The 12520-nt window shown below is 40.6% G+C and overlaps 1 non-coding gene across 1 annotated transcript; it reads left to right on the plus strand.

Moving 5' to 3' along the window:
* The first annotated feature begins 2327 nt into the window (after positions 1-2327).
* Positions 2328-2438, plus strand: LOC118487048. The gene has a single exon (XR_004880215.1). It is a non-coding gene; the product is annotated as a small nucleolar RNA R71 (small nucleolar RNA).
* Positions 2439-12520: the final 10082 nt, after the last annotated feature.

Raw genomic sequence — 12520 nt, forward strand, 5'->3', positions numbered from 1 at the left:
TACACATTGTCCTCAATGTGTCCCAAAAAATAAGTTTTTAGGTTGATTGAATGTGTAAAAAGGTGTTGGAAAACAAAATTTTCTGTTACTGGGCGTCTGGCCACGACTCCGTGTTGGTCCGGGCACGGCCCCGTGGTCAGATTGCCAGTAACAGAAGTTAACAGAAGGCTGGGCACGGGGCGTGTTCAGTGAGCATGACCCTGTGCCCAGTTACCTGAACTGGGCAAATTTCTGCAGAGCCTGGGCACGGGGTGTGTTGGGCTGAGCATGACCCCGTGCTGAACTTGCTGTAATGCTGGAAAATTGTCGGGAGGCCCTGTTTTCATGCATGGGGTGTGGTTTTAACATTCCCTTGGTAACCTCCACCTTTTCGAGTGTGTTTCATTCCTGAAAAGTAAAGCTAAACTAGAAAATATAAAAGTTACACTAAACTAAAAACTATGGATAGTTCCGCGGAATGCCTCCGTGGTGCGCCACGTTTATAAGGGTCCTTGGCTAGACCCTAAGTCAGTTATATGTTACCCGAGCAGGATATCTTGCATCCCGTGTTGCACCGTCAGAGAGCATCATCCAAGCTTGAGTCTATGACATCCCTGTAGTTGACCGGGCCGTCTTCTACTCTTTTCCCAACCCCGAATTTCATCTCTTTGTCTCCAACCCTCAATATTAACTTCCTATCACTCATATCCTCCATTGCGTGAGCGGTGGCAAGGAACGGTCTTCCTAGAATGAGTGGTACTTCGGTGTCTTGGTCATAGAATTCTTTTGAACCTAAAAAGCAACTAATCACAAGGAAAGAAAACACAAAAGACTTGTACTTATATTCAATACCGAAATAAATCGGGTAGTGCCCGCGATGGACGGATTGATAATCACCTACGAGGTAGCTGTTGCGAGGCATGAAACTAACCTTAAGAGGCAGTATGAGACCTATCTCTCGCATCCTCCATGTCGAGTATGACAAAGTCGGTCGGGAAGACAAAGTCTCCGACTTTTACCAGTAAATTTTCGGCGACACCTTGCGGGTATTTGATAGACCTACGGCGAGTTGTATGCTCATCTTTGTGGGGCTCGTCTTACCTAATCCGAGTCGGTCAAACATTGATGCATGCATGAGATTGATGCTAGCCCCAATGGAACAAGAGATAGTGAAGCTTCCGGGGTCGATTTTCTTTTGTGGGAGTTTGTTGAGTAGCACGGCGGAGCATTCTTCACTTAAATTGACCAATTATAATGTTTCAATCTCCTTTTTGTGAGTGAGGAAGTCTCTCATAAATTTTGAATATTTTGGCATTTGAGTGAGGATTTCCACAAATGGAAGATTTACATGCAATTGTTTTAGCAAGTTTATAAATTTTTTGAATTGCTCGTCGGTCTTTTGGCGAAGTAACCGACCGGGGTAGAGCACCGAGGGGTTCTTGGTAGGTTCGGGATTTACTGGAGGGGTTGTTTCTTTTGGTGGCGAGGTCGTGGTTTGAATGGGTGGATTTTTGTTGGATGGGGGTAGTGGGGCCTCCTCGGGACCTACGGTCCAATTTCTGAGTGTTATGAGGTGTACTTGCGCTTTTGGGTTGGTTTCGGTATTGCTAGGTAATGCGCCTTATGGCCTCTCGGAGAAATTTTGGGCTAGTTGATTTAGTTTGTTTTCAATGTTTTGAATACTAGCTTGTTGATTTCTAAAGTTTGATTCCATTTGTAGGAATCGATCCGAGTTCCGTTTTTTGGTTTCGGAGATGAGGCGTGAAACAGTGTCTTCAAGCCTCTCCCGTCCCCCTTGTTGTTGTTGAGAAAAATTCTGTGACTAATGTCTTGGTTGTTATTGAAAGTTTGTTCGTTGGTTTTGGTTTTGTTGGTAACTACTATTCTCGGGTTCCCTCCAACCAAGGTTAGGGTGGTTACGCCATCCTTGGTTGTAGGTACCCGTTCGGGGGACCCGACGGCCTAGTTCTATTATCAATGTAGTTTACCATTTCCGTTTGATTATCCATTTCTTTCATACAACTCCAATTTTCATGTGGCTCACCACACCCTTCCCAGGCTATAACCGAAGCCGTTTTTGCCATTTCTAACTTTTTGATTTTTGAAGATAGGGCCTCGATTTGGGCTTTAAAAGAGGTGTTTTCGTCCAATTTATGGGCGCCTGGGGCAATAGATTTTGTGCCTCGGGGGTGTTCCATTGAAAATTGTTTTGAGCAATTTTCTCAATTTGATTATAAATTTCATTTGGGCGACGATTACCTAGGAGTCGCCCGGAGCTAGAGTCAAGTGTTTGTCTTGTGTGTGGCAACAACCTATTATAGAAAGTGGATACTTGTTGCCACACTGCGAGACCATGATGAGGGCATTTTCTTAATAGCTCCTTGAATCTTTCCCAAGTTTCATTCATATAAGGATTCCCCGTCCTCTTGAGAATATGTATTAATATCAGTCATTAATTTAGTGGTTTTAGAAGGCGGGAAATACTTATATAGAAACTTTTGGGAAAGTTCATCCCAAGTGTTTACCGAACCACTTAGGAGGGTGTTAAGCCAATCCTTAGCTCGGTCTTTTAGTGAAAATAGGAACATTCGGAGGCGGATGGCGTCGTTTAATGCTCCGTTGATCTGGAAAGTATCACATATTTCCAAAATGTTGGTAATATGTAAATGGGGATCTCCCTCAGCTAGTTCATGGAAGGTTGTGGGGTTTTGGAGCATTTGAATCAAATGCGGCCGAAGTTCGAAGTTGTTGCCATCGACATTTGGTGCATTGATGGCGACTCCAAGATTACCTACCGTGGGCCGTAGGTAATCCATCAGGGTACGCTGATCCGCCATTAGAAGTTGGTCCCCTGAAGCTTTTCTCTTGATTTTTAGCTTTTAGTCTCTTTCTGAGGAAGCGTTCGGGTTCGTCTAGAGGTTCTTTTATGTCTTTATTGGAACTGGAGCTCATGCACTGCGTAGAAAGTTCAGGTGCTGCGCCTGGGTTTCAAGTCCTGCAATAAAAACAAAAAGAACGTTGGTCAGAAGTCTCACCACGGCCCGTGGTCTTGATTGCAGTGATTGTTTTCTGGATCCCAGTTACTGGGGAGTTCAGCACGACCCCATGGTCACTCTTCTGTAACTCAGAAAACAAAACTGCAAGTAAGTTTGATGGACACGGCCCCGTGTCCGACCAGGCACGGCCCGTGCTGAAGTCTGTAGAAACTAAAAAATTAAGAAAAATCCAAAAAAAAAAAAAAATAGAAAAATAAGGAAAAATAAATAGGTCGTTGATTCCTAACTTTCTTAAAATCCTTGTGTCCCCGGCAACGGCGCCAAAAACTTGGTGTGCGTTAGGTGTGATATGTTTTTGTTGATATTTTAAGCACATTTTACGCATTATTCAAGTTTTAAATTTATAAAACACGATATTTTACTAACACTAAACACACACTTGGGCAAGTGCACCCATCGTGAGCGTAGTATAGCATTGGTAAGATACAGAGGTTGTCCAAGGACACAGGAGCTTTTAATGCCGGTTTACCCTCAATGTCTAATCAATCTAAATTTTTTTGAGAAAAGGTTTTAAACATAAAAATAAGAACTAAAAATGCAGAAATAAAGATAAAATAAAAACAGATCGACACGATGAATCACTTGGATCCGACTCGCCTTTAATGTATCCTTTGATGATTTTTGCACTTTCGGACTTTTTAAGAGATTATCTTAGTTATAGTAGTAGGCCCCTCTTTTGAAGGTGGCGTTACCCTCAACCCAGTGGTTTGAGTCAACAAGGATACAATCCCAAAGGCTCGGAATATTGAAAGATAATTAATTAAGTTATTAATGCGAAAAGTGGTAGGCCCCTCTTTTGAAGGTGACGTTACCCTCGGCTAAGTGGTTTGAGTTAGCAGGGATACAATCCTAAGTAGCCAGTTTAATGTATTAATAGTAGTTTACATATGAGGGGATCAAGCTATTCGCACACCCCCGCCATCCAATACCAGTGGGAATTGAAGGAGGTCCTAGTAAGCTTGACCCAGGTCCTTGCAGGATCTATACACTGAACAAGGCAGGAACCTTACTAAACCATTCCCTTAATCTCCGACCAGGTAGCCAACATGCCTCTATATAGACTGTAGAGACATGAATGGTGTAAATCTTTTACTTTATATATATACAGTAAAGTAATGCCAAGACACCACAGACAAATGCTAAAGAAAATTCACCTTCAACATAAGAAACTAGTTAGTAAAGTCATTAATACAAAACCAAATAAAAAGTGCCGAAAGACTAAAAATCAAAAGTAATACATAAAAGACTTGTCTTCACCAAGTGATGTAAGAGGCTTAGCCAAGCATGGCCTTTGATTGGCAAGAACTCTTACTATCAATCCTGGATCCCGAGACTAATACACACTCTAAATATGGATGATGGATGATGGTGGTGGGTGTTGGCGGTGTAGTGGTGGTGGAGTGGTGTAGTGGTGGAAAAGTGGGAGAGTAGTGGTTTGCTAAGGGATGCCTTTGAAGTGAGCCAAGTACCCCTATTTATAGCCTGCACAGAGCTCTGGCCACGACCCCGTGTCCAGTGGGCACGCCCCAGTGGCCAGCCTTTTCTCTTCCTTCATTAAATGCATGTGTTAGAAGAGGGCTCCACACAACCCGTGTTCAGTGGGCACGGCCCCGTGGGCAGAAGCGTATCTGTACTATCAAGATTTTGCAAGATTCTGCGTATCTTAGCGTTAACCACGCCTCGTGCTGAGCTGGGCATACCCCCGTGGTGGGCGTAGAAGCTTCCACAACTTTGTCTTTTCTGCAGGCGCCTGACCACGCTCTCGTGTCCAGTGGGCACGGCCCCGTGGTCAGTCTTCTGTTTCTTTGTTTTTGCTTTGGGGATGCTGCCAAGGGGTCGGGCATGTCACGTTTATTCCTTTTCTTTGTATTTATGTTGGTTTTGGCTGTATGTTTGTTCCTTTTGTTCTTTTAAGCTCATTTGGTCCTATAAATTCAAAAGAAAGACAAAAACACACTTTTCCAACATTAGTACTAAAAAAGGGTTAGTTTTGCGCCTCATTTGATGTAATTTATATGTTACATTTTGCATACATCAGTTAGCATCACATTATCAAATGATCAAACTTTACTAACACAAGATGAAGATCTTTGTGTTAACATAATGCCAAACTATCTTTTCGAAAAATTGGGTACTAGTGATTTTTCTCCTCTTAAAATTCCTATTTTTCTTTCTAACCGAAAATGATTAACGCCACGAGAATGGTTAAGGATGTCTTAATTCAAACAAACCAAGCGGTAGTACCAACAGACTTTATCATCCTAGATGATACTCCCTCGTGTTGGGACAACCGTTTATAAAATCCCATCAAACCTTAGTCAAACGGAAGCAAAACAATCTACCACTTCAATTAGGGGCTGGCAAAAGGTACGTTAATCTTTACTAATCAATGGAATATCAAATAAGCAATGGCGACCCCTTGTTGGAAGATAAGCCAGAACCACACGATACGTGGTGTCTAGCCAAGGACCCTTATAAACGTGGCGCACCATGGAGACATTCCATGGACTATCCATTAGTTAAGTAGCTTAAATCTTAGTTTAATCTTTAGTTTAATGTTTCTTTTAAGTTTCATCTTTGTAGGAATAAAGCACGCTCAAAAGAGGATGATGGACGATGAATAATGGAACCCATGCACGTAAACCAGAGCCTCCCACCTAAAAAACTGTAGACCAGTGTCTGCAGCACGGGGCCGTGCCCACCAAGCACGCCCCCATCCTCAACTGTCTGATATCCAAAAAAATTTCTGCCGAGAAGGTGGCACGGGCCGTGCTCACCCAGCACGGCCCCGTGTCCACCATACTGTGAGTTTTCTGATCAACATTGTTACTGGCACTTTGGCACGGGGCCGTCTCCCCATAGCACGCCCCCGTGCTGTAAGTGCCAGTAACCATAAAATTTGTTATTTTTACCCACTTTTTACACATTTAACCAAAATAAATCCTGTTTGGGACACATTAAGGACAATGTGTAATTTAAGTGTGGGGGGATGATAAAACCTTGAATCATTTGTCCTGAAAACAACCTTACACAAAACTCGCCTTGGAAAACCGCTAATCACCCCAAACTTTTTCAAAATTTCTTTTATTTTCTTTCTACTTATCTTGGTTTAGTTGGGCAAAATAAGTTCAACAAATTATGTTTTTACTAATTTACACTTGAGAGCGTCATGATAAAAAGAACGAATTAAGAAAATTATAAAAACGAGCATAACAAATCTTTGTAAAATTTGATTATATATACATCTTTACACTATAACCCTTTCCCACAAAAGTGAGTTTTGAGCCTTTAGCGAGCATATAAATACACATCTATACTAATTGTTCATTTTTCGTTTCTTATGTGAATAGCCCGTTTGGTTCTTACAAATCTAGAACTTACCAAAGCAATACGTTCCAAATCCTTACCGACACAAATCCAAGTAAGTAAATGACAGAGGCATTAGGACTAAACCCGTTTTTTCGTTTAAAACCTTTATTTTTCTTTCTTTATAAAAAACATTCCCCTAGATAAACCTTGTTGAGCCTTAAAACCTTTCATTTATAAACCGACAAACATATATTTTTTGCAAAAACAACCACCCATCACCTCAAAACCAATCCTTTTTATTTTCACACCCCTGATTTTTAGTAAATGGGGTTCTTTTGAAAATTATATAAAAGAAGTGACTTAGTTTTCTAAAAAAATCTAGCTACTTGAAATAAATATGCAAAAATTATTGCTTATAAGTATCTAGCTTTTAACTAAATCACAAGTAAATAAATTTTAAAAAGAAAAAGCCGGCATTTTATAATTTTAGCCACTTTCAATAAAACACACCTACCCGAGCCATAACCTACCCTTTTAAAAGCCCTCTTGATACTTACGAGGATTAAACGTCAAAAAGGAGGAGGTTTGATTACTTGTCAAGCATATAGTAGGAGTAATTTCCAAACCGGGTACGAGCGTCTTCACTTATACATCTTCGGCCGAGTGTTGAGTGACCACTTGTGAGGTGTGTAAATTTGTATATAACTAACTAGAATTTTATAGAGGCATGTTATGCCCAAAACAAATATTTTTTTTCCTAATTTGTGTTTTAAATAAATCATGTCGAATAAGATTGTAAATAAAATAAAAACAAAATAAATTTAAAATTGGATTCTCGACACTGTAAAGATAAGACCAAAACCTTCTCTTCTACCTATTCCGTTTGGGTGTGTAAACTACATTATAGAGTTTTGCTTGAGGACAAGCAAAGATTCAAGTGTGGGGGTATTTGACGTGCGTAAAATATAACAAATAAAACTATATCAAATACGGCGTAAAATTAACCTTTTTTGGTACTAATGTTGGAAAAAAACATTTCTCTTTGTTCCTCTTTAATTCACAGGGTCAAAAGAGCTTAAACAAACAAAAGAAGCAAATTAACAACAAAAACCAACATAAATACAAAGAAGGAGGATTGACACGACTCACCAAGCCCCCATCCGCATCCAAACCAACAAAAATAACAAGATCAGAAGCTTTGGCACAGGGCTGTGCCTACCAGGCATGGGCCGTACCCAGTCAAGATTCTCTGCTGAAGAAAAGACAACAGCAAAAGACAAATCAGAGGATCAACACGAGGCCGTGCTAATATAACACGGGGCGTGGTCAACTCTAAGATTCGGAGAATATGAGATAGTACATCAAGTACAATGGCCACGGGCCATGCTAAGAGGGCACAGGGCTGTGTTGGTTGTCTGACTTGAGCTATAAATAGGGGTGCTTGGTTTCATTCCAATACATCCCTTGGCAAACCACTTCTCTCACACTTGCCACCACTCCACCACTACAACACCAACACCCACCACCATCATCCATCTTCCATCATTTAGAGCGTGTAGTAGTCTCGGGATCCAAGATCGATCGTAAGAGTTCTTATCAAACAAAGGCCATGCTTCGCTAAACTCTTACATCACTTGGTGAACACAAATCTTTTATGTATTACTTTTTGATTTCCAACCTTTGGCCCCTTTTTATTTGGGTATGCATTAATGACTTTAATAACTAGTTTTCTATATTGAAGGCGAATTTATTCAACCATTCTTTATGTTCTGTTGACTCACTCATTCATGTCTTTACGGTCTATATAAAGCACGTTAACTTCCTGGAAGGGGGTTAGAAGGGTGGTTGGGTAATTCTATGCCTCGTTCAGTGTATAGATCCTCCGAGAACCTGGTTTAAGATTAGTAAGACTTCACAAGTGGGCGGTAATGTCCGCCTCGGGAGAAGTAAGAAACCACTTGAATCCCTTATCTATAAACTACTATTAAAACTTTAAACCGACCATGCGGAACTGTATCCTTGCTGACTCAGACCAATGGGTTGAGGGTAACGCTGCCTGGAAGGGGGCCTACCACTTTTCACATTAATAACTTACTTAATTATCTTTCAATAATCCGACCTTTCAGGACTGTATCCCTGCTGACTGAGACCAATGGGTTGAGGGTAACGCTACCTGGAATGGGGCCTACTACTATAACTTAAAGATAATCTCTTAGAATGCTGAAAGTGAGGAAATCATTAAAGGATACATAAAAGAGGAGTTAGAACTAAGTGATTCCTTCTTGTCTGTTTGTTTTTCCTTATATTTTATTTTTAATTTTTAGTTTATCTTTTTATAACTTTCAAAATGTTTCATCAAAATTTGGTTAGATTGGAAGTTAACGATAAGCCGGTATTAAAAGCTCTTGTGTCCTTGGACGACCTCGGTTTCTTGCCGTCACTATACTACGTCCGCGATGGGTGCACTTGCCGTAACGTGTGTGTAGAGTGATAGTATTATATCATGTTCTATAAATTTAAAACTTGATGCGCGAGTAAAAAGAGCTGAAATATATCTAAAAATATATAACCACACCCTCACACGTCATTGGTGAGGAGGTGTTTGATCAAGGAAATTTGGTGAGGAGGTGTTTGAGATAGCAATAGGTGGAGATCAGGTCATTGATCAAGGAAACTTGGAAGAGGAAAATAGGCTTTTCTCAACAACTCACAAAGGGTCATTCTCAAGAATGATTCAAGGAAGTGAGGAAATTCCAGATGTGAATAAGTTTCACAGATCTGGTGAAGGTGTTTCTTATGGATCTATGGATCAACCTGACCCTTTAAAATAGCAGAACGTGTGTCTTCTACTGGTTTGTTAGCTGGAACATCTGTTGTTCCAACTTTGCCCACTGAAACACCACTCATCTCAACAGAACAACTTGACAATGTGTTAAACAATGTCATACGAGAAGCAGTAGATGATTCAACCAGAGAAACAAAGTTTCCTGTAGAAGCCAAACTAGATATGCTGCTTGAAGAAATAAGAAGTCAAAAGTCTGATATAAAAGCTTTATTAGATTCAGTTGAGGAAATTAAAAGTCAAACAGAAAAGAACGCTGAAACTCTGAGAAGCATGCAGCAGCCACCCGAAAGCTCATCAAAAAATGACAAATTCACAGCGGAATTCAAGATGGACTTTGAAGAAATGGAAACCATCAAGACACAAGTGAAGGAAGTTGTTGAAACAAGGGGAGCTTTGAATTCTGGTGAAATTCTAGAAAAGCTAGTACATGAATGGGCCGCACAGGAAGAATAAATGAAGACAAATTTTGAAAAGTTGCACGAAGAAGAAAAGAAAAACGCTCAACTCCTGAATGATGTGCACACACTGCTGAAAAGAATGCAGTACAATGTTGCCAGATTGGCAAACATAAATATTCAAGAGTTAAGAGCTTCCATTCCAACAGAAGCTTCACATTTGGAGAAAACAAAGATCACCAACACATCTCAGCCAAAACCAGTAACTCCAGCAAGTCAATCAGGGCCTACACCAATAGGACGCCCACCTCCAGTATCAAGATCATAAATTGTCAAGAGGTTTGAAACCTCTCCTCTTGTCATTTTCGATTTAAGCAGTGGTATACTAAAGGACATAGAAAAGCAGCAGGTACCACCAAGAAGGACCTCATCTGGTGAAACTGCTTTTAGTGAGTCCTTGAACCTCATGGAGAAAAGAAAATGGGAAGAATCTGCTACATCTTCAAAAAGACCGAAGTTAGTGAAAGTAAGGGATTCAACAGGGAATGTCTCCTTAGTACAAGAAATTGACAGGGAAGACATGATGTTTCTTGAGAAAAACTTAAAGAATTTTATTGTTCTGAGCAAGATAAGTTAGATAGACCACCAAGTCCCATGAGCAGGGACTGATGTCTGTAAAATGCAACATATAAATTACATCAAATGAGGCATAAAACTAACCCTCTTTAGTACTAATGATTGGAAAAAAGTGTGCTTTTATCTTCCTTTTGTATTTTCAGGACTAAATGAGCGTAATTGAACAAAAGGAAAAAATATGCTGCAAAATCTAAAATAAATACAAGAAAAGGAATAAACGTGGCATGCCCGACCCCTCAACAGCATCTTCCTAAGCAAAAACAAAGAAACAGAAGGCTGACCACGGCCCCGTGCCCAGCGGACACGGGGGCGTGGCCAGATATCTGCAGAAAAGACAAAGTTGTAGAAGCTTCTATTCCTAGCACGGGGGCGTGCCTAGCTCCACACGGGCCGTGGTCAACGCTAAGATTCGCAGAATTTTTCAAATCTTGATAGTACAGATACGCTTCTGCACACGGGGCCGTGCCTAGCGAACACGGGGGCGTGTGGAGCTAATGTAGACAAATTGCAATTAATGAAGAAAGAGAAAGATGATGGACATGGGGCCATGCCCAATGGACACGATGCAGTGTCCAGGCTTCTGTACAGGCTATAAATAGAGGTGCTTGGTTCACTTCAAAAGCAACCCTTGGCAAAACACCTCTCTCCCACTTCACCCACACTCCACCACCACTACAACCCACATCCACCACCATCATCCATCATCCATCTTAGAGTGTGTGTAGTAGTCTCGGGATCCAAGATTGATAGTAAGAGTTCTTGACAATCAAAGGCCATGTTTGCCTAAGTCTCTTACATCACTTGGTGAAGATAAGCATTTAGTGTAATACTTTTGATTTTTAATCTTTTCGCACTTTTTATTTGGTTTTGTATTAATGACTTTAATAACTAGTTTCTCATGTTGAAGGTGAAAGTTCCTTATCATTTGTCCGTGGTGTCTTGGCATTATTTTACTATCTATATAAAATAAAAGATTTTCACCATTCATATCTCTAGGGTCTATATAGAGATATGATGGCTACCTGGTCGGGGGTTAAGGGAATGGTTTGGTAAGATTCTTGCCTTGTTCAGTGCATAGATCCTGTAAGGACCTGGGACAAGCTTAATAGGACCTCCTTCAATACCCACTGGTATTGGATGGCGAGGGTGCGAATGGCTTGATCCTCTCATATGTAAACTGCTATTAATACATTAACCCGGCTACTTGGGATTGTATCCCTGCTGACTCAAACCACTTAGCCGAGGGTAACGTCAACTTCAAAAGAGGGGCCTACCACATTAAGCATTAACAACTTAATTAATTATCTTCCAATATTCCAACCCTTTGGCATTGTATCCTTGCTGACTCAAACCACTGGGTTGAGGGTAACGTCACCTTCAAAAGAGGGGCCTACTACTATAACTAAGATAATCTCTAAAAAAGTGTAAAAGTGCGGAAATCATCAAAGGTTACACTAAAGGCGAGTCGGATCCAAGTGATTCATCTTGTCTATCTGTTTTTATTTTATTTTTCAGCATTTTAGTTTTTATTTTCATGTTTAAAACCTTTTCTAAAACTTTTGATTTGATTAGACGTTGAGGATAAACTGGTACTAAAAGCTCTTGTGTCATTGGACGACCTCGGTGTCTTACCAACGCTATACTACGCTCACGATGGGTGCACTTGCCCATATTTGTGTTTAGTGTTAGTAGAATATCGTGTTTTATAAATTTAAAACTTGACTAAAGTGTTAAAAAAGGCTTAAAATATAAACAAAAACATATAACGCTACACACGCATCAAGTTTTTGGCGCCGTTGCCGGGGACACAAGGATTTTAAGAAAGTTAGGAATCAACGGCCTAATCGTTTTTCTTATTTTTCTTATTTTTTTGATTTTTTAAATTTTTCAGCTTCTGCAGACTGCAGCACGGGGCCGTGCTTGGTCAGATACGGTCTGTGCTCAGCATCCTTACTGGCAGTTTTTATTTTCCGAGTTATAGAGAGCTGAGCACGGGGTCATGTTGGTGCAACACGGGTCCATGTTGAACTCCCCAGTAACAGGGATCTGGAAAAATTCACTGTAACTCCAACACGGGGCCGTGTTCAGATGAGCACGGGGCTGTGGTGAAACTTCTGACCGACAATCCTTTTGTTTTTATCGCAGGACTTGGAACCCAGGCGCCACACTTGAACTTTCCACGTAGTGCATGAGCTCCAGTTCCAATAAAACATAAAATAACCTCTAGACGAATCTGAATGCTTTCTAAGAAAAAGACTTAAAGCTAAAATCCAAGAGAAAGTTTCGGGGGATGCACTTCC

This window comes from Helianthus annuus, chromosome 14, assembly GCF_002127325.2.
Source record: "Helianthus annuus cultivar XRQ/B chromosome 14, HanXRQr2.0-SUNRISE, whole genome shotgun sequence".
In the NCBI taxonomy this organism is placed as follows: domain Eukaryota; kingdom Viridiplantae; phylum Streptophyta; class Magnoliopsida; order Asterales; family Asteraceae; genus Helianthus; species Helianthus annuus.